This window comes from Delphinus delphis, chromosome 6 (genome assembly GCF_949987515.2).
Source record: "Delphinus delphis chromosome 6, mDelDel1.2, whole genome shotgun sequence".
In the NCBI taxonomy this organism is placed as follows: domain Eukaryota; kingdom Metazoa; phylum Chordata; class Mammalia; order Artiodactyla; family Delphinidae; genus Delphinus; species Delphinus delphis.
In genome coordinates, this window is record NC_082688.1 from 22,428,526 (window position 1) to 22,448,037 (window position 19,512).

The 19,512-nt window shown below is 39.1% G+C and overlaps 1 protein-coding gene across 4 annotated transcripts in view; it reads left to right on the plus strand.

Moving 5' to 3' along the window:
* The window catches only part of LPAR1 (lysophosphatidic acid receptor 1), a 163,195-nt gene that overhangs the window by 31,884 nt on the left and 111,799 nt on the right, over positions 1-19,512 (plus strand). The window contains exon 1 of one of the 4 annotated variants that reach the window (XM_060013340.1): positions 1,653-1,704. The exons of the other annotated variants lie outside the window; for them this stretch is intronic. The gene's annotated coding sequence lies outside the window, so the exon portion shown is untranslated. Of the gene's footprint in view, positions 1-1,652; positions 1,705-19,512 lie in introns of those variants that run through there. 4 annotated transcript variants of the gene reach the window in all.

Genomic DNA, 19,512 nt, shown 5'->3' on the forward strand with positions numbered 1-19,512 from the left:
TCCTTGTTAAACGTTCCTTGTATTTTCTCCATTCTGTTTCCAAGATTTTGGATCATCTTTACTATCATTATTCTGAATTCTTTTTCAGGTAGACTGCTTATTTCCTCTTCAGTTGTTAGGTCTGGTGGGTTTTTGCCTTGCTCCCTCCTCTGCTGTGTGTTTCTATGTCTTCTGATTTTGCTTAACTTACTGTGTTTGGGGTCTCCTTTTCGCAGGGTGCAGGTTCGTAGTTTCCTTTGTTTTTGGTGTCTGTCCCCAGTGGCTAAGGTTGGTTCAGTGGGTTGTGTAGGCTTCCTGGTGGAGGGGACTAGTGCCTGTGTTCTGGTGGATGAGGCTGGATCTTGTCTTTCTGTTGGGCAGGTTCATGTCTGGTGGTGTGTTTTGGGATGTCTGTGGCCTTATTATGATTTTAGGCAACCTCTGTGCTAATGGATGGGGTTGTGTTCCTGTTTTGCTAGTTGTGTGTCGTGGGATGTCCAGCACTGTAGCTTGCTGGTCATTGAGTGGAGCTGGGTCTTGTCGTTGAGATGGAGATCATTGGGAGGTTTTCCCCATTTGATATTGTGTGGAGCTGGGAGGTCTCTTGTGGACCAGTGTCCTGAAGTTGGCTCTCCCACCTCTGTGGCACAGCACTTACGCCTGGAAGGAGCACTGAAAGCCTGTCCTCCACACGGCTCAGAACAAAAGGGAGGAAGAAAAGAAAGAAAGAAGATAAAATAAAATAATTAAAATAAAAATTATTAAGAAAAATTTTTAAGCAATAAAAAAAAAGGGAGAAAAAATGGACAGAACCCTAGTACAAATGGTAAAAGCAAAGCTATACAGACAAAATCACACACAGAAGCATACACATACACATTCACAAAAAGAGAAAAAGGGAAGAAAATATATATATTGTTGCTCCCAAAGTCCACCTTCTCATTTTGGGATGATTCGTTGTCTATTCAGGTATTCCACAGATACAGGGTACATCAAGTCGATTGTGGAGATTTAATCTGCTGAGGCTGCTGGGAGAGATTTCCCTTGCTCTTCGTTGTTTGCACAGCTCCTGGGATTCAGCTTTGGATTTGGCCCTTCCTCTGCGTTTAGGTCGCCTGAGGGCATCTGTTCTTCGCTCAGACAGGATGGGGTTAAAGGAGCAGCTGATTCGGGGGCTCTGGCTCACTCAGGCTGGGGGTGGGGGGGGGGTTCGGATGCGGGGCGAGCCTGCGGCAGCAGAGGCCAACATGACGTTGCACCAGCCTGAGGCGCGCCGTGCGTTCTCCCGGGGAAGTTGTCCCTGCATCACGGGACCCTGGCAGTGGCGGGCTGGACAGGCTCCCAGGAGGGGGGTGTGGATAGTGACCTGTGCTGCACACAGCCTTCTTGGTGGCGGCAGCAGCAGCCTTAGAGTCTCATGCCCGTCTCTGGGGTCCGCGCTAATAGCCACGGCTCATGCCCATCTCTGGAGCTCCTTTAAGCGGCGCTCTTAATCCCCTCTACTCGTGCACCAGGAAACAAAGAGGGAAGAAAAAGTCTTGCCTCTTTAGCAGCTGCAGGCTTTTTCCTGGACTCCCTCCCAGCTAGCCGTGGCGCACTAACTCTCTGCAGGCTGTTTTCACGTGCCAACCCCAGTCCTCTCCCTGGGATCTAAGCTCCGAAGCCGGAGCCTCAGCTCCCAGCCCCGCCCGCCTCGGCGGGTGAGCAGACAAGCCTCTCAGGCTGGTGAGTGCTGGTCGGCACCGATCCTCTGTGTGGGAATCTCTCCATTTTGCCCTCCGCACCCTGTTGCTGCGCTCTCCTCCGTGGCTCTGAGGCTTCCCCCCTCCGCCACCCGCAGTCTCCGCCCACGAAGGGGCTTCCTAGTGTGTGGAAACCTTTCCTCCTTCACGGCTCCCTCCCAGTGGTGCAGGTCCCGTCCCTATTCTTTTGTCTGTTTTTCTTTTTTCTTTTGCCCTACCCAGGTACGTGGGGAGTTTCTTGCCTTTTGGGAGGTCTGAGGTCTTCTGCCAGCGTTCAGTAGGTGTTCTGTAGGAGTTGTTCCACGTGTAGATGTATTTCTGATGTATTTGTGGGGAGGAAGGTGATCTCCGCGTTTTACTCTTCCGCCATCTTCAAGCTCTCATGTCTTGATTATTTTAAAATGAGGTTTTCTTGCACAAAATTTTACCTGCAATCTATGGCCAGATGACCCACCTGTGTATCCACATGCATATGTTAAAAATTGTTTTCTTAATTGTGAAACAATAATTGTGTAAAATATAAGCAATAGAAACAATATAACAAATGAAAATTTGTAAAATACACAAAAATTATAAACCATGTAACTAAGCATCCAAAATAAAAGCACTTTTAATGTTTTCAAATACCAACTCTTTCCCCCTCTGCATTTGTGCTTATAATTTGTTTGGTCATTGATTAGAAACTGTAGGGGAAAATCCAAATTCTTACGAACTAGGAATATTAGCTGTTAATATCTTTGGTATATGTCTCTTCATATATTAAAAGACATTGATGCATTTCATATTGTTAAAATTTTAATATTTAGTAACTTTTCTTATTTTAAAAATGATACATGTACAGTTCAGAACCTCTGGAAAAGATAAAAAGCATAAAGCAAATGCTGACAGAAGTCTTTCCACTTAAAAATAAACATTAACCATTTTTAAACCATTATTTTCAAGTATGTACATGTCTATAAATGCATATTTTTTAAATAGGTCTTTATTGGAGTATAAGTGCTTCACAGTACTGTATCAGTTTCTGTTGTACAGCAAAGTGAATCAGCCATATGCATACATATGTCCCCATATCCCCTCCCTCTTGAACTTCCCTCCCATCCTCCCTATCCCACCCCTCTAGGTCATCGCAAAGCACGGAACTGATCTCCCTGGGCTATGCTGCTGCTTCCCACTAGCTAACTATTTTACATTTGGTAGTATATATATGTCAGTGTTAGTCTCACTTTGCCCCAGCTTCCCCCTTCCACCTCATGTTCTCAAGTGCATTCTGTATGTCTACATCTTTATTCCTGTCTTGCAACTAGGTTCATCAGTATCATTTTGTTTTTTGGGTTTTTTTTACATTCCATATGTACGCATTAGCATACAGTATTTGTTTTTCTCTTTCTGACTTAATTCACTTTGTACGACAGACTCTAGGTCCATCCACCTCACTACAAAGAAGTCAATTTTGTTCCTTTTTATGGCTGTGTAATATTGCATTGTATATATGTGCCACATCTTCTTTATCCATTCATCTGTCGATGGACACTAGGTTGCTTCCGTGTCCTGGCTATTGTAAGTAGGGCTGCAATGAACATTGTGGTAAATGTGTCTTTTTGAATTATGGTTTTCTCAGGGTATATGCCCAGTACTGGGATTGCTGGGTCATATGGTAGTTCTATTTTTAGTTTTTTAAGCAACCTCCATACTGTTTTCCATAGTGGTTGTATCAATTTACATTCCCACCAACAGTGCATGACGGTTCCCTTTATAACACACCCTTTCCAGCATTTATTATTTTTAGATTTTTTGATAATGGTCATTCTGACTGGTATGAGGTGATACCTCATTGTAGTTTTGATTTGCATTTTTCTAATAAATAATGATGTTGATCATCTTTTCATGTGCCTTTTGGCCATCTGTATGTCTTCCTTGGTGAAATGTCTATTTAGATCTTCTGCCTATTTTTTAAGTGGATTGTTTGTTTTTTTGATATTGAGCTCCATGAGCTGTTTGTATATTTTGGAGATTAATGCTTTGTCTGTTGTTTCATTTGCAAATGTTTTCTCCCATTCTGAGGGTTGTCTTTTCGTCTTGTTTAAGGTTTCCTTTGTTGTGCAAAAGCTTTTAAGTTTAATTAAGTCCCATTTAAAAATTTTTTTTATTTTTGTCACCCTAGGAGGTGGGTCAAAAAAGATCTTCTCAAAGGGTGTTTTTCCTATGTTTTCCTCTAAGAGTTTTATAGTGTCTGGTCTTACATTTAAGTCTTTAATCCATTTTGAGTTTATTTTTCTGTATGGTGTTAGGTAGTGTTCTAATTTCATTCTTTTACATGTAGCTGTCCAGTTTTCCCAGCACCACTTATTGAAGAGGCTGTCTTTTCTCCATTGTGTGTTCTTGCCTCCTTTGTCATAAATTAGGTGCCCATATGTGTGTGGGTTTATCTCTGGGCCTTCTATTCCTGTACCATTGATCTATATTTCTGTGTTTGTGCCAGTACCATACTGTCTTGATTACTGTAGCTTTGTGGTATAGTTTGAAGTCAGGGAGCCTGATTCCTCCAGCTCCATTTTTCTTTCTCAAGATTGCTTTGGCTGTTTGCGGTCTTTTGTGTTTCCATACAAATTATAAAATTTTTTGTTCTAATTCTGTGAAGAATGCCATTGGTAGTTTGATAGGGATTGCATTGAATCTGTAGATTGCTTTGGGTAGTATAGTCATTTTCACAATATTGATTCTTCCAATCCAAGAACATGGTATATTTCTCCATCTGTTTATGTCGTCTTTGATTTCTTTCATCAGTGTTTTATCATTTTCTGAGTACAAGTCTTTCACCTCCTTAGGCAGGTTTTTTCCTAGGTATTTTATTCCTTTTGTTACTGTGGTAAATGGGAGTGTTTCCTTAATTTCTCTTTCTGATTTTTCATTGTTGATGTATAGGAATGCCAGAGATTTCTATGCATTAATTTTGTATCCTGCAACCTTACCAGATTCATTGATTAGTTCTAGTAGTTTTCTGTTGGCATCTTTAGGATTTTCTATGTATAGTGTCATGTCATCTGCAAACAATGACAGTTTTACTTTTTTTCCAATTTGTATTCCTTTTATTTTTCCTCTCTGATTGCTGTGGCTAGGACTTCCAAAACTATGTTGAATAATAGTGGCCAGAGTGGCCACCCTTGTCTTATTCCTAATCTTAGTGGAAATGCTTTCAGTGTTTGACCATTGAGTATGATGTTTGCTGTGGGTTTGTCATATATGGCCTTTATTACGTTGAGGTAGGTTCCCTCTATGCCCATTTTCTGGAGAGTTTTTATCATAAATGGTGTTGAATTTTGTCAAAAGCTTTTTCTGCTTCTATTGAGATGATCATATGGTTTTTATTCCTTAATTTGTTAATGTGGTGTATTGTATTGATTGATTTGTGTATATTGAAGAATCCTTGCATCCCTTGGATAAATCCCACTTGATCATGGTGTATGATCCTTTTAATGTGTTGTTGGATTCTGTTTGCTAGTGTTGTGTTCAGGATTTTTGCATCTGTGATATTGGTCTATAATTTTTTTGTGACATGTTTTTCTGGTTACTATCAGGGTGATGGTGGCTTCTTAGAATGAATTTGAGAGTGTTTCTCCCTTTGCAATTTTTTGGAAGAGCTTGAGAAGGATGGTTGTTAGCTCTTCTCTAAATGTTTGATAGAATCCACGTGTGAAGCCAATTGGTCCTGGACTTTTGTTTGTTGGAAGATTTTTAATTATGGTTTCAAAATCATTACTTGGGATAGTAAATGCATACTTAAAATAAAATAAAAGTACTAGAGTATATATTGCTTTGTAGGGTTTTTTGTGGTTTTGCTTTTTTTTTTAACTTAGAAATGTATCAAATATTTTTTGTCAGTAAATGCACTATTAAGTTTGTTTTGGTGTGAATTTCTTTTTATTGATCTTGCTGTTTCCTGTATCTGAGGATTCATGTCTACCACCAGTTCTGGTTCATTTTTGTCCATTATTTCTTTGAGTAACACTTCTGTTCTGGCAGTTCTGTGGTTCTGGATCCCCACTTAGATGATTATGAGACCTTTTCAATATCATTCCTGCCTCTGAACCTCACTTTCAAATTCTCATCTCTGTGCCTCTGTCCTCCATTCTGTGTAATTTTTTTTTTTTTTGTAGTAAGTCTCATTTACTGATTTTCTCATTGGTTGCACTTAATCAGGTAGTTATCTCACACAGTGAGTTATGGTTTTCATTTCTAGAAACTCTGAATCTTTTTCAAATTCGTGTCTTGTAAAATGTACCATTCCTTTACTGTATTCTCTTTTATTGTTAAACATATTAAGCATTTTACTTTTACGGTCTGTATCTGATAATTCCATTTTCTGTAAACTTTGTACGTCTGATTCTGCTATTTGTTGTTTTTGATGACTCTGGTATGTGCTGACCTGCTTCCTCATGTGTTCTGTGATTTTTTTTTTTTTTTTTTGATGTGAGCTCATGTTTCTAAGAAGTTTTCCTCTAGTAATTCTTTGAGAACTTAAAGTGAAATACAAAGAACTTGTATTTGCTTCTACTGATGCCTTGAGGGCACTATCAACTCATGTCCACATCAGTTTAAATATCCCAGTTGAGGTTTTTGGGTGGCCACAGCAGTAGTATGAATTTAGGCTCCCAGTGTATTAGGGGCAAATGTCTGGATAGAAATTCTCAGAGGAGGCACCTTCCTGCTTAGATCCAAATCTGAGACAGTCATGTTTCTTTATCCTCTCCCTATGTGACATGGGTCAGTACTTTTCCCCCTTGTTCACCTGTTGAGGGTGGGATGTCCCAGCTTTTTGATCTGACTTCGACTTCCCACTTGATTTCTGCTTGTAAAAGTCACAACCAGAGGTCACGTGGGATTGGGATATAACTGGTTGCTAAGTTATGTGTTCTTTTACCTTGACATAATTTGGCTTCTCAGGGGGTTCATTACTTTTTTAGCCAACTTGGCTAAGCATTTAAAAAGGTAGGTAGGGATGTGTGCACGTACGTGCGCGCGCACGTGTGTGTGTGTGTATGTTACATATGTGTTCATACACCCAGCAGTTTTAGGTGTTTTTGTAGTAGGAGGGTTTTCAGGGTATTTTGTCCTCAGTATTCCTGGAAAGGAAGTCTACAGTATGACTTTTTTTTTTTCTTTTTGCTGTACGTACGCGGGCCTCTCACTGTTGTGGCTTCTCCCGTTGCGGAGCACAGGCTCTGGACGCGCAGGCTCAGTGGCCATGGCTCACGGGCCTAGCCGCCCCGTAGCATGTGGGATCTTCCCAGACCGGGGCATAAACCCATGTCCCCTGCATCGGCAGGCGGACTCTCAACCACTGCGCCACCAGGGAATCCCTGATTACATTTTTATTTACTTAAATAATCCTCTTCCTTGGGACCTTAAGGTTGCTTTCAATTTTTTTTGCAAAGTATATCCTCATATAGATATCTTAGCATAGATGGCTGATTATTTCCTCAAGATAAATAGCTTGCAGCAAAGTTGCTAGGTCAAAGGGTATGCTTGTTTGGTTTTTGATAGATATTGCCATAGTCATCCTGAAGTATGAGGAGCATTGCTCCACATTGAAACTCCTGAACACAGCACTTGAAAGTACCATACTTCACTAACCCCTGAGTGTTACAAGTTTAAACAAATCATCAGTGTATCGGGGGAGATGACATTTTATTTTTAAAACTCAGATTTCTTTGATCATTGGAGAGGTTAAGCACAACTTTTTCTTAGCATTGAATGTTTGTATTTCTCATAAATTTCCAGTTCATCTTGACAATCATTTTTCTACTGGGATGCTCATGAGTAAGTTTTTTTTTATTCATTTAAATTATATACTTAATATATATGTACTACTTCTTTTTAAAACTTTTGAGATATTAATAGCTTTTCATATAATGTAAGACATCTTTCCAGTGTGCATCTCTTTATTCTTAAATATGAAGAGGCTTTAAATGTTTAGATAGTCACCTTTATCAGTCGTTTAGGCTTTTTGCTTTGGCATTATGCTAAAATAGCCTCCCCTACTCTAGGATTATAAAAGTGTTTATTATGTTTTCCCTTAGGTCTGTTAAGGCTTTGTTTTTCATTGAAAATGTGTTTGTTTATGTAATGTGAAGATCTGTCTCTCACTTTATACCATCGTGGATTTCTTATTCAAGCCGGTTTGCCTGTGTTCCTGTTTGGAGGTATGATTTAGATAAAGCCAGATCATTTGGGAATTTCTTCATGTTGAAGCTGTAACTTTTGAAAATGGAATTGGCAAGATATAGAATTGGTATGATACTGAATTGGGAATGTAGATGTTTATGCAGGCAGTGGTGAACTCCAAATCCATGATGAAAAAAGTAGGTGAGTGTGTTAAGGAAGAAAGAACGAGTTAAGGGATGTGATAAAGAAGGTTAACTATAGGGCTTAACCATCACAGGGACATCTTCCTACCCATCTGTGTGTGTTTTCTGTTGTTCTGATTGCTATTGGAAAAAGAATGTGTGGGATGGACCAGAAAGGCTCTTGAATTGAAAAAGCTGGGAAGACCTTTATTACCCACACTTTGTTTCTTGTGTGAAATGGCTTTTTGTATGCAGTGGATGCTCAATCAGTATTTGTTGCATGAATGAATGAATGAATGGAGATTCCCTGGTTAGGAAACAGAGCTGTGTCTCAATACTGTGTATTTTGGGGTAAACCAAGTTTTTGGTTCACTTTTCATTTCTAGTGGTTCCTTGTCTGCCTTCATTTCTCCTTTTGTCCAACAAGCCTTTTATGAGGACTGTCTCTATGCCAGACACACTGAACATTAGGATAAAAAGATAATTATGGTGCTGACTTTGTCCTCAAGGAGCTCAGAGTCCAGTAATTGTCTCACAAGTGAATAGAGTTTAGTGTGATGAATGCTGTCTCTCATGTGCAAGGTGCAGAGGGGATGGCATATAGGAAGGCACGAGCAACGCACTGCTGCTGCTGATGTGTGTGTTAGGGGGTGACTTAGGAAGGAGACTTCTGAGACTTTATAATGAAAGACTGAAGAATAAAGGAGAGTTCACTTTGTGGATAGGCGGTGGAAGAGGGCATTCCGATCATGAAAATAGAATATGAGAAGACATGAAATAATGTGTTTTCCAGGAACTCCAGGTGGTTTGGTTGGTAAGTAATGGAAGACTTGCTCAGGCATGAGGTAGAGGCCAGACCTCTTGTGGGGTGTTCCAAGGAGTCTGAAGTTTGCCTCTTCTCTGTTTCAATTGTTGTTAACAGTTGAAAGGATTTCCACAGTTTTTTATTTTTTGTTTTGTTTCCAGTTAGATCATTATGGGAGGTTAAAATGGAGAGAGACAGAGAAGTGAATTCAGATTAGAGACAGAGACCCTTGCAGTTGTCCCAGGGAGATGACCTGAACTAAGTGACAGTGGGAGCTGGAGGAGAAAGAATGGATTTGAATTTATTGAAAAGTGTAGTCAACAGGATTTAGTGACATGCTCAGCGTAGGAAAATAAGTTGGTTCTGGGATAGTTTTGAATTGGGGGTTTTTTAATTTTGGACAGGTCAATTGGAGTGTGGGAGAATGTTCTGGAATGGGGCTGCATATTTAAGAAACAAGAGCCTGCAAGTATCTTTGGGATCCATTGGTATGAATAAGATGGCCTAGCGAAAGTAAGCAGAAATAGAAAAGGGCTAAGCAAAGGACTCGGGGGGTGCACCAACATTTCCGGATCCTTAGAGGAAGAAGATGCTGCAAAGAGGCCTGAGAGAACCAGCACAAAGTTGGATAAGAATCAAAGGATCGTGCTGTCATGAGTAGGGCAAGTTTTAAAAGACTCTGATTAACAATTTAAAATGCCACTACAGAGTCCAGTAGTCAAGGACAGAGAAATGTGCTTATTTAGAAGAAAAGGATCTTTTCTCAAAATTTTGAGCAGTGAGGGCAGAAACCATGGTACATCGTACAAGGATGCAAAAGCAGTGGTGAGCACAGACTGTTCATTCAGTATTCTTGGCCTTGAAAAGAGAGAGCGGGTGGAGGAGGGGCAAGGAGCTGGGGAAGAGGAGGAAGGAGTAGTAGTTGGGGTCAAGGAGTATTTCTTTCTGTATTCTTTTTAAAATGGGAATCATAGCATGTTTTCATTCTGAGGGCTGGGAACTGAGGAGAGAACAAAGCTGAAGATACAGAGAGGGAATAATTGAATGAAGCCAACTTTAGTTCTAAACTATTCATGGCCAAGTGGGGACAAGAATGGGTGGGAGAAATGTCTTACAAAGTCAGTGTTGGCCAGAATTGGTGACTGTTATTATCTTTGGAAGATACAGGTTTTCCCGGCAAGTATTTCACAAATGTTTATGGTCCCAAAAACTCTGGTAGCTGTCTGTTGGGTATATGCTACAGCCTTAATTATGTCTTTATGGAAAAATTAGCTGGGTGTTTTCCCCTAAGTCTGAATAGCTGGGATAACCTTTATTGGATCATTAATATGTCTTTGACACTACTAACAGTATAAGAATATTACATGTCCCTTGGAACAGTGTTCAAAGGTATATGTAAGTAAATTCAGTTACTTCTGGATTATTGCTGCCCAGCCTAATTCCGGTTTCCCTTACATTCTTGTTTCTGTGAGCCCCAAGAACCTGAAGTACAGTCAGGTTTGGGGGGATGATCACTATGATATGTGGCTCCAGCGTCTTGCCTTCACTTCTATAAAGACTGGTTTATTTTTCATGCTCCAGCTCTGTGGGGTGGTGCTCTTGGGAAGGAAGCAAGCTCCTAACCCCACCAAGTTGCATGGGTACCTGGATGACGCTGCCCATTCTATGATCGTTGCCACTACTTTTTAGTTACTGAACCCCAAATAATTGTTCACCTTACTCCAACCCCCCAAAACAGAAGGAAGTTTTCTTTTCAAGTAGGAAAACTTTTTAAGGCATTTTCAGAGATGCCTGCGTGTTTATAACTCTTTAAGTGCCAAAGATAGCCTTTCTTTTTCAATTTGTGGTACCTTCCATTAAGCAAATTACATTAGGTTTCCCCAGAGGATATGCTCTGGGATGATTTGTGTGCCACCCTGCTGGTCTCACTCTTGCCAGCCTTTTTCTTAACAAGCACTTGGGTGCACCTATAAGCTCTCTCCTACCTTGGAGCGTTCTGGGTTGCCTACTAAAATCCAGGGATTGAGGCAGTCATAGTCTGTCCTCTGTTTGAGAACGGATGTCTGTGGTTTACATACTTTCCTATAGAACCACAGGATTTAGGGATTTCCATTCTAAATGACCTGGATTTCTAGAGTTCCTGATCTGGGTATGCAAATTAGCCTTCTTATAACCAGCACTTCTTTATTTTAAAGAGATGTTGCACACCCCTAATACTTTAGAGTTTGGATGGACCACATATTTCTAGAGCCTGTCCTTTGTATTCCTCTTTTACTGATAGTTTTAATTTCTTTGTTCTTTTAGCCTTGGCAAGAAAAATCCTATCTCTATTTGTGGCTTTAGATCCTCTGGTTTATCTAACTTGGATTAGTGATGAGAATGCCTCCTATCTGGCTCTCAGAAGACAATGGATATTGCTTACAATCAGCCTCACTATACCCCACCCATTTTTTTTTTACAGTTTAATTTTTTAAATTGAGATAGAATTGACATATATTAGTTTCAGGTGTACAACATAATGGTTCAATATATGTATAATGATATAGTTTACATTTTGTTGCCTTTTTTTGCTTTTCAGCCAACCTAAAAATTTTTTTTAAATAACATGTCCTTTTATTTATTTATTTATTTAATTTTTATTTTATAGTGGAGTGTAGTTGATTTTCAATGTTGTGTTAGTTTCAGGTGTACAGCAAAGTGATTCAGTTATGCATAGACATATACATTCTTTTTCAGATTCTTTTCCCATATAGTTTATTACAGAATATTGAGTAGAGTTCCTTGTGTCCTTGTTGATTATCTATTTTATATATAGTAGTGTGTATATGTTAATCCCAAACTCCTAATTTATCCCTCCCCCATACTTTTACCCTTTGGTAACCGTAGGTTTGTTTTTGAAGTCTGTGAGTCTGTTAAATAAGTTCATTTGTATCATTGTTTTAGATTCTGTCCCCACCCATTGTTAGTTTACATCATGTGGCACTTTTCCTGATTTTAAAAGATAAATTCTTTCTGAAATATGTTCTTACTTGTTTCTGGTTTTGTGTGGTTAACTTTGACACACGATGAGTATTGACTGGTAAATTAACTGCTTGTTTTACCTTACGTTAACTACAATACATATACATATTACCCTGATTTACTGTTTAGTGTGCAGAGTGATGTGGCTTAGAAATAAGTTTGAAAATTTATTTCTCAAGGGAATTTTCTGTGCAAAACATAATAGATGAATATGTAATTAGAACTCTATTCCTTTTAAAGGAACATGGGACAGCTTAGCACTTCCATGTGTTTGATTTTAACATATTAAAAGTTAGAAAACATGATGAACAAGAAGGGTTAATTATGAGCTTATTATAACTACTTGTCTTAATGTTTACATTGTTCTAGATGCATTTAGTTAGAGTTCATGCTGACTCCAAAATGACAGAACTCTCTGGAGACCCCATTTTGTAGAATGATGCTTCTTCCATTTTCATTGAAAAGTGACAAAACTTTTTTCCACTTCACAGTTTTTGTGGACAGTATGCCAGCACTGCCCAATAGAAACTTTTAGAGATGGAAATGTTCTATTTTTGCACTGTCCACATATGGCAAGTGACTATCATATTGGACAGTGCAGGCCTTGACTTTGGGGTTAAAACCATCCCTCATTTGCTAGCTGTGTAGCTCCTAACTTGTCTCAGAGAGCGTATTCTTCTGGGCAGACACAGCTGCACAATGAGGCACACAACTGGGCAAGTGGTCCAGCGCTTGCTGGATTCCAGCCCTGCCTCTCCCACTTAGTCACATGCCCTTGTACAGTGACAAGGACCACCCCCCTGACCACCCCTAGGCTCTGCACCTTGACTGCTAAAACAGGAGAAAACCCTGGTCCCATTTCGCCAAGAAGTCTCCCCAGTCAAAGTGGGGCCCATTCTTTCCTGAGTTACGAATCAATGCTGAGAGGCTTGGCTGTTGACAAGGAAAATTGTCGTGTTAGAATTCTTCCTCTACCCAGATCTTTTAGAGCTGGATTTCTGTTCTCCCGTATTCAGGAGGCCACGAACCAGCCAATGGATTATTTATTGTACTTACTGACTTATGAAAAAACTTCTCAGCACAGAACTTCTGAAAGTGATGGGAGAAAGGGATAATAGTGGATCGCTGTCTGGTCGAAAGCAGAGCTGCGTGGTATGGAGCTGGTCCATGCTGTTCTCTTTGGTCCCCACCCCTTTTTCTGGAAAATAAGATAGAGTGGGGGAGGTCTGACCCTTCTAACTTACTTCTCCCTGTTCGTTTTCAGCAAGCAAATCATTCATTGGACACTGATTGTTTTTAATTCAGCTCCATCTTCACCGCACTGAATAGATACTACACTGCACTTAGTGTATATTATTCCCAGGTTCTTATAAATGGCTGGCTGCTCTTCTTGGTTTCAGAGCCAATTTTGAGTTTTTGCCTTTTTGTCTTTATGTGTATTTTAACTGGAAATTGGGTGGGGACAGTCAGGGAATTTGGGCTAATGTCATCTTTATTCAGAAGTCAGTTTATGACCATTTACAGTATGAGTTATTTAATCATAGCTTTTGATTGTAAGGAAATGCCTCTGGTTGAACTGGCTGATCTCAAAGGTTTTGGACGTTAATGTTTCTTAAGAGGATTGACACAGCCGCACTGAGTCACGTGGTGTATAGGAATTACCTTTTGACAGATCAAATTCCATTTCCAAATGATATAAAACCTATCTGTGTCCTCATCCCTCTGCCTTCTTTCAAATTTATAATTTAAGAGCTTAAAAAAAACCTCTGTATGAGTTAGATATTGCCTTTCCAGTAGAGCTGTAATATGATCTTGTGCTCATGAACAGGAAGTGAATTTAAGAAACCTCAGATGTGTTGTCCAGTCCTATTTTTTTTTTCTGTCCAGTCCTTTTTTAAAGGAGAGCTTGCTGTGGACTTCGTCAGAACTAAAGGTGTTGCTTTTGGCAGACACCCTTCACCATTCAGATGGAGACATTAAATAGCTCCACTCCACAGGCCACTTCATATGATGTGGTGGGTACATCGCAGCTCTTTTATTCTTATGGACACACACTGGGATCAAGTCCTGCTCAAAAACAACTTGTTCTTAGCAGCTTCGCTAAGTGTGTTTTTAAAAAAGTGTCCGAGGTTTATGAATGGTTCTACCTGCCCTGCATTTTTCTGTGGTGTTTCAGTTAAAGTCTTTATTGAATAATCCAAAAGCTCCTTCCTGAGAAAATTCCTGGCTATCCTCATCACTGAATAGGTGAAATGACCCTCAATTTGGATTATAATCTAATTTATTTTGTTTGTTAAAGAAAATTCCAAATGCCTGGTATCAAAAGCACATGAGGGGGCTTCCCTGGTGGCGCAGTGGTTGAGAGTCCGCCTGCCGATGCAGGGGACACGGGTTCATGCCCCGGTCCGGGAAGATCCGACATGCCGCGGAGCGGCTGGGCCCGTGAGCCATGGCCGCTGAGCCTGCGCGTCCGGAGCCTGTGCTCCGCAACGGGAGAGGCCACAACAGTGAGAGGCCCACGTACCGCAAAAAAAAAAAAAAAGACCATTTGAGGCAACCGGGATATTAAATGGACAGTCCAGTGAGTGGTTCTCAAAGTGAGTTCCCGGGACCTGCAGCACCAGCATCACTTGAGAACCCGTTAGTAAGTGCAAATTCTCAGGCTCATCCCAGACCTACTGCATCAGAAACTCAGGGGATGGAGCCCAACCATTGATGTTGGAACAAGTCCTCCAGTGAAGTCTGGATGCTGCATGCTACAGTTTGAGAATTACTGGTCTTATGCAGGAGTTAACACATCTGACTTTCAGCCTAGGTTCACTTTGAACAGTTGTTAAAGTACCGATTCTTGGTTCCCACCTGTACAGAGTCTGATTCAGTAGGCCTCAGGTAGGGCCCAGGAATCAGTGTTTTTATATTCTGTGGCAAAGCCTGCTTTGGGAACCTCTGCTCTCACTTTGTGTCATATTACATTAGTCAGTAGCTTTACGTGAAGAATACAATACTTTGGTTCCTATGTAAATGTCTTTATAGAACTCTGATTTAAGACAATGGCATGTGATCAGAGGTTGCTTCAGAATTAATTAAGGAGACTTTAAAAATATAGGAGACTGGGTTCTACTATATCAAGAGATCTTGTTAGGGGTGAGGAGAAGTATTTGTTTTTGTGTATGTTTTGTGTTTAAGTTCATGGGTGAAATGCCCAGGTATTTTTGTCTTCGGATTTCATTGAGAATTGATAGAAGAAATCATCATGTTAATATTTCTGTGTATTTTGTTCTGTATGAGAACTGTTACTAGTATTTAGTAGAAGAGAATTGTCCCTCTCTCCTGATGCTTAATGTGCAACTCTTCTTTTTTCTTTTGTTTGGTTAACAGAGAGCTCAGAGAAAAATTTTGCACAAAATTTTGAAATAATCTATTTCCATTGCCCACTTCAGTCCATGACTCATTCTTTTTTCCCCAGTTTTATTGAGATATTATTGACATATTGTGTAAGTGTAAGGTGTACAACATGATGATCAGATACACATATAGATTGCAAAATGATTACTACAATAAGGTTAGTTAACACATCCATCATCTCAAAAAATCAACTTTTTTAGGGGGTGGTGATAACATTTAAGATCTACTTTCAACGACTTTCAAGTATATAATATAGTATATTAATTATCATCTGTACATTAGATCCCCAGAACTTATTCATCTTATAGCTAGAAGTTTGTACCCTTTGACCAATATCTCCCCATTTCCCCCACTCCCTAGCCACTGATAACCACTATTCTACTATTTCTATGAATTCGCTTTTTTTTAATTAAAAATTTTTTTTAGTGGAATTTCCATTTTATTCCCATTTCTTTTAGTTTTTAAAATAACAGCTTTATTGAGATATAAATCATATACCGTAAAATTTACCCCTTAAAAATGTATGTTTCTGGGGCTTCCCTGGTGCTGCAGTGGTTGAGAGTCCGCCTGCCGATGCAGGGGACATGGGTTCGTGCCCCGGTCCACAAAAAAAAAAAAAAAAAAAAAAAAAGTATGTTTCAGTGGTTTTTAGTATATTTACAGAGATGTGCAGCCATCATCATCATCTAATTTTAGACCATTTTCATTATCACAAAAGAAACTGCGTGCCCAATAGCAGTCAACTCCCATTTTCCCCTCCCACCAGCCCCTGACGACTGCTAATCTGTATCTATGGATTTGCCTAGTCTGGGTGAGTTCGCTTTTTTAGATTTCATACATGAGTGAGATCTTATAGTATTTCGGCTTTTTCTTTCTGACTTATTTCACTTTGCATAATGCATTCTAGGTTCATCTATGTTGTGGCAAATGGCAGGATTTCTTTCTCTTTTATTGTTGAATAATATTCCATTGTATATATGTTATACATATACACCATATTTTCTTTATCCATTTATCCAATGATACACACTTAGGTTGTTTCCATGTCTTATTGTAAATAATGCTACAGGGAACATGGGGGTACGGTTATCTCTTTGAGATAGTGATTTTATTTCCTTTGGATATATACCCAGAAGTAGGATTGGTAGATCATATGGTAGTTCTATTTTTAATTTTTTGAGGAAACTTCATACTGTTTTCTGTAGTGGCTGAACCAATTTACATTCCCACCAACAGTGTACAAGGGTTCTTTTTTTCTCCACAGTGTTGCCAACACTTGTCTCTTTTTGATAATAGCTTTTCTAAGGGGTGTGAGTTGATATATCATAGTGGTTTTGATTTGCATTTTTCTGATGATTAGTGGTGAACATTTTTCATATATGTGTTGGCCATTTGCATGCCTTCTGTGGAAAATGTCTATTCAAGGCCTTTGCCCATTGTTAATTGAATTGTTTGTTGTTTTGCTATTGTTGTATGGGTTCCTTATATATTTTGAATATTAACCCCTGACCCAGATAGATGGTTTGCAACTTTTTCTCCCATTCCATGGATTGCCTTTTCATTTTGTTGATGGTTTCATTCGATGTGCAAAAGTTTTTAGTTTGATGTAGTCCCACTTGTTTTTGCTTTTATTGTTTGTGCTTTTGGTGCTATATCTAAACTATCATTGCCAAGACCAATGTCTAGGAACTTCTTCCGTATGTTTTTTTCTAGTAGTTTTATAGTTTTGGGTCTTTGCTTGTTTGTACATACAATGTCATATCATTTGCAAATATTTTTCTTTATCCATTCATCTGTTGATGGATACTTGGTTTGCTTCCACATCTTAGCTATTGTAAATAGTGCTGCTATGGACAGTGGGGTGCATGTATTTTTTCAAATTAGTGTTTTCATTTTTGCTACAAATATACCCAGGAGTGGAATTGCTAGATCATACGGTAGTTCTATTGTTAGCTTTCTGAGGAACCTCCATACTGTTTTCTACAGTGGCTGCACCAGTTTACATTCCCACCAGCAGTTGTACAAGAGTTCCCTTTTCTCCGCATCCTCACCAACATGTTATTTGTATTTTGATGATAGCCATTCTGACAAGTGTGAGATGATATCTCATTTTGATTTGTATTTCTCTAATAATTAATGATGTTGAGCATCTTTTCATGTGCCTATTCACCATCTGTATGTCTTCTTTGGAAAAATGTTTCTTCAGGTCTTTTGCCCATTTTTTGATTGGGTTGTTTGTTTTTTGATATTGAGCTGTATGAACTGTTTATATTTATGTATTTTGGACATTAACCCCTTATTGGTAGTTTCATTTACAAATATTTTCTCCTATTCTGTAGGTTGTCTTTTTTTTTTGTCAGTGATTTCCTTTGCTGTACAAAAGCATTTAAGTTTAATTAGGTCCCATAGAGAATAGATTGGTGGTTGCCAAGGAGTGGGGGCAGTTGGGAGAGGGTTGGATTGGGAGTTTGGGATTAGCAGATGCAAACTGGTATATGTAGAATGGGTAAACAACAAGGTACTACTGTATAACACAGGGAACTATATTCAATATCCTGTGATAAACCATAATGGAAAAGAATATGAAAAAAATGTATATATATGTATAACTGAGTCACTTTGCTGTACAGCAGTAATTAACACATTGTAATTCACCTATACTTCAATAAAAAATAAATTAAAAAAAGAAAAGTTTAATTAGGTCCCATTTGTTTATTCTTGCTTTTATTTCTTTTGCCTTAGGAAATGGATCCAAAAATTATTGCTACGATTTATGTCAAACAGTGTTCTATGTTCTCCTCTAGGCATTTTATGGTTTCAGGGCTTACATTTAGGTCTTTAATCCATTTTGAGTTTATTTTTATATATGGTGTGAGGAAATATTCTAATTTCATTGTTTTACATGTAGCTGTTCAGTTTTCCTAGCACCACTTATTGAAGAGACTGTCTTTTCTTCATTGTGTACTCTTGCCTCCTATGTCTTAGATTAATTGACCATAGGTACATGGGTTCATTTGTGGGCTCTTTCTTCAGTTCCATTGATCTATGTGTCTGTTTTTGTGCCAGTACCATGCTGTTTTGATTACTGTAGCTTTGTAGTATAATCTGAAGTCTGGGAGCCTGATACCTCCAGCATTGTTCTTTTTTCTTTTTTCTCAAGATTGCTTTGGCAATTTGGGGTCTTTTGTGGTTCTGTATGAATTTTAGGATTATTCTAGTTCTGTGAAAAATGTCCTGGGCATTTTGATAGGGATTGCATTAAATCTGTAGATTGCTTTGGGTAGCATAGCCATTTAACAATTTTAATTCTTCCAATCCAAGAGCTTTCCATTTCTTTGTGTCATCTTCAGTTTCCTTTGTCAGTATTTTATAGTTTTCAGAGTATAGGTCTTTCACCTTCTAGGTTAAGTTTATTCCTAGATATTTTATTCTTTTGATGTGATTTTGAACAAGATTGTTTTTTAACTTTCTCTTTCTGAGAGTTAATTATTAGTGTATAGAAAAGCAACAGATTTGTGCACATTAATCTTGTATCCTGCAACTTTGCTGAATTCCTTTATTTTTTTAAATTAATTTTTTTTTTGTGGTACACGGGCCTCTTACTGTTGTGGCCTCTCCCGTTGTGGAGCACAGGCTCCAGATGCACAGGCTCAGCGGCCATGGCTCACGGGCCCAGCCGCTCCGCGGCATGTGGGATCCTTCCGGACCGGGGCACGAACCTGCGTCCCCTGCAACGGCAGGCGGACTCTCAACCATTGCGCCACGAGGGAAGCCCTGAATTCATTTATTAGTTCTAATAATTTTTCAGTGGAGACTTTAGGATTTTCTATATAAGTTATCATGTCATCTACAAATAGTTACAGTTTCACTTCTTCCCTTCCAGTTTGGATGCCTTTTATTTCTTTTTCTTGTCTGACTGCTGTGGCTAGGACTTACAATACTATGTTAAATAGAAGTGATAAGAGTGGGCATCTTGTCTTGTTCCTGAATTTAGAGGAAATGCTTTCAACTTTTCACTGTTGAATATGATGTTAGCTGTGGGCTTATCATAAATGGCCTTCATTATGTTGAGATATGTTTCCTCTGTACCCACTTTGATGAGAGTTTGTGCCATGAATGGATGCTGTATTTTGTCAGATGCTTTTTTGGCATCTATTGAAATGATCGTATGATTTTTATCATTACTTTTGTTAGTGTGGTGTATCACACTGACTGA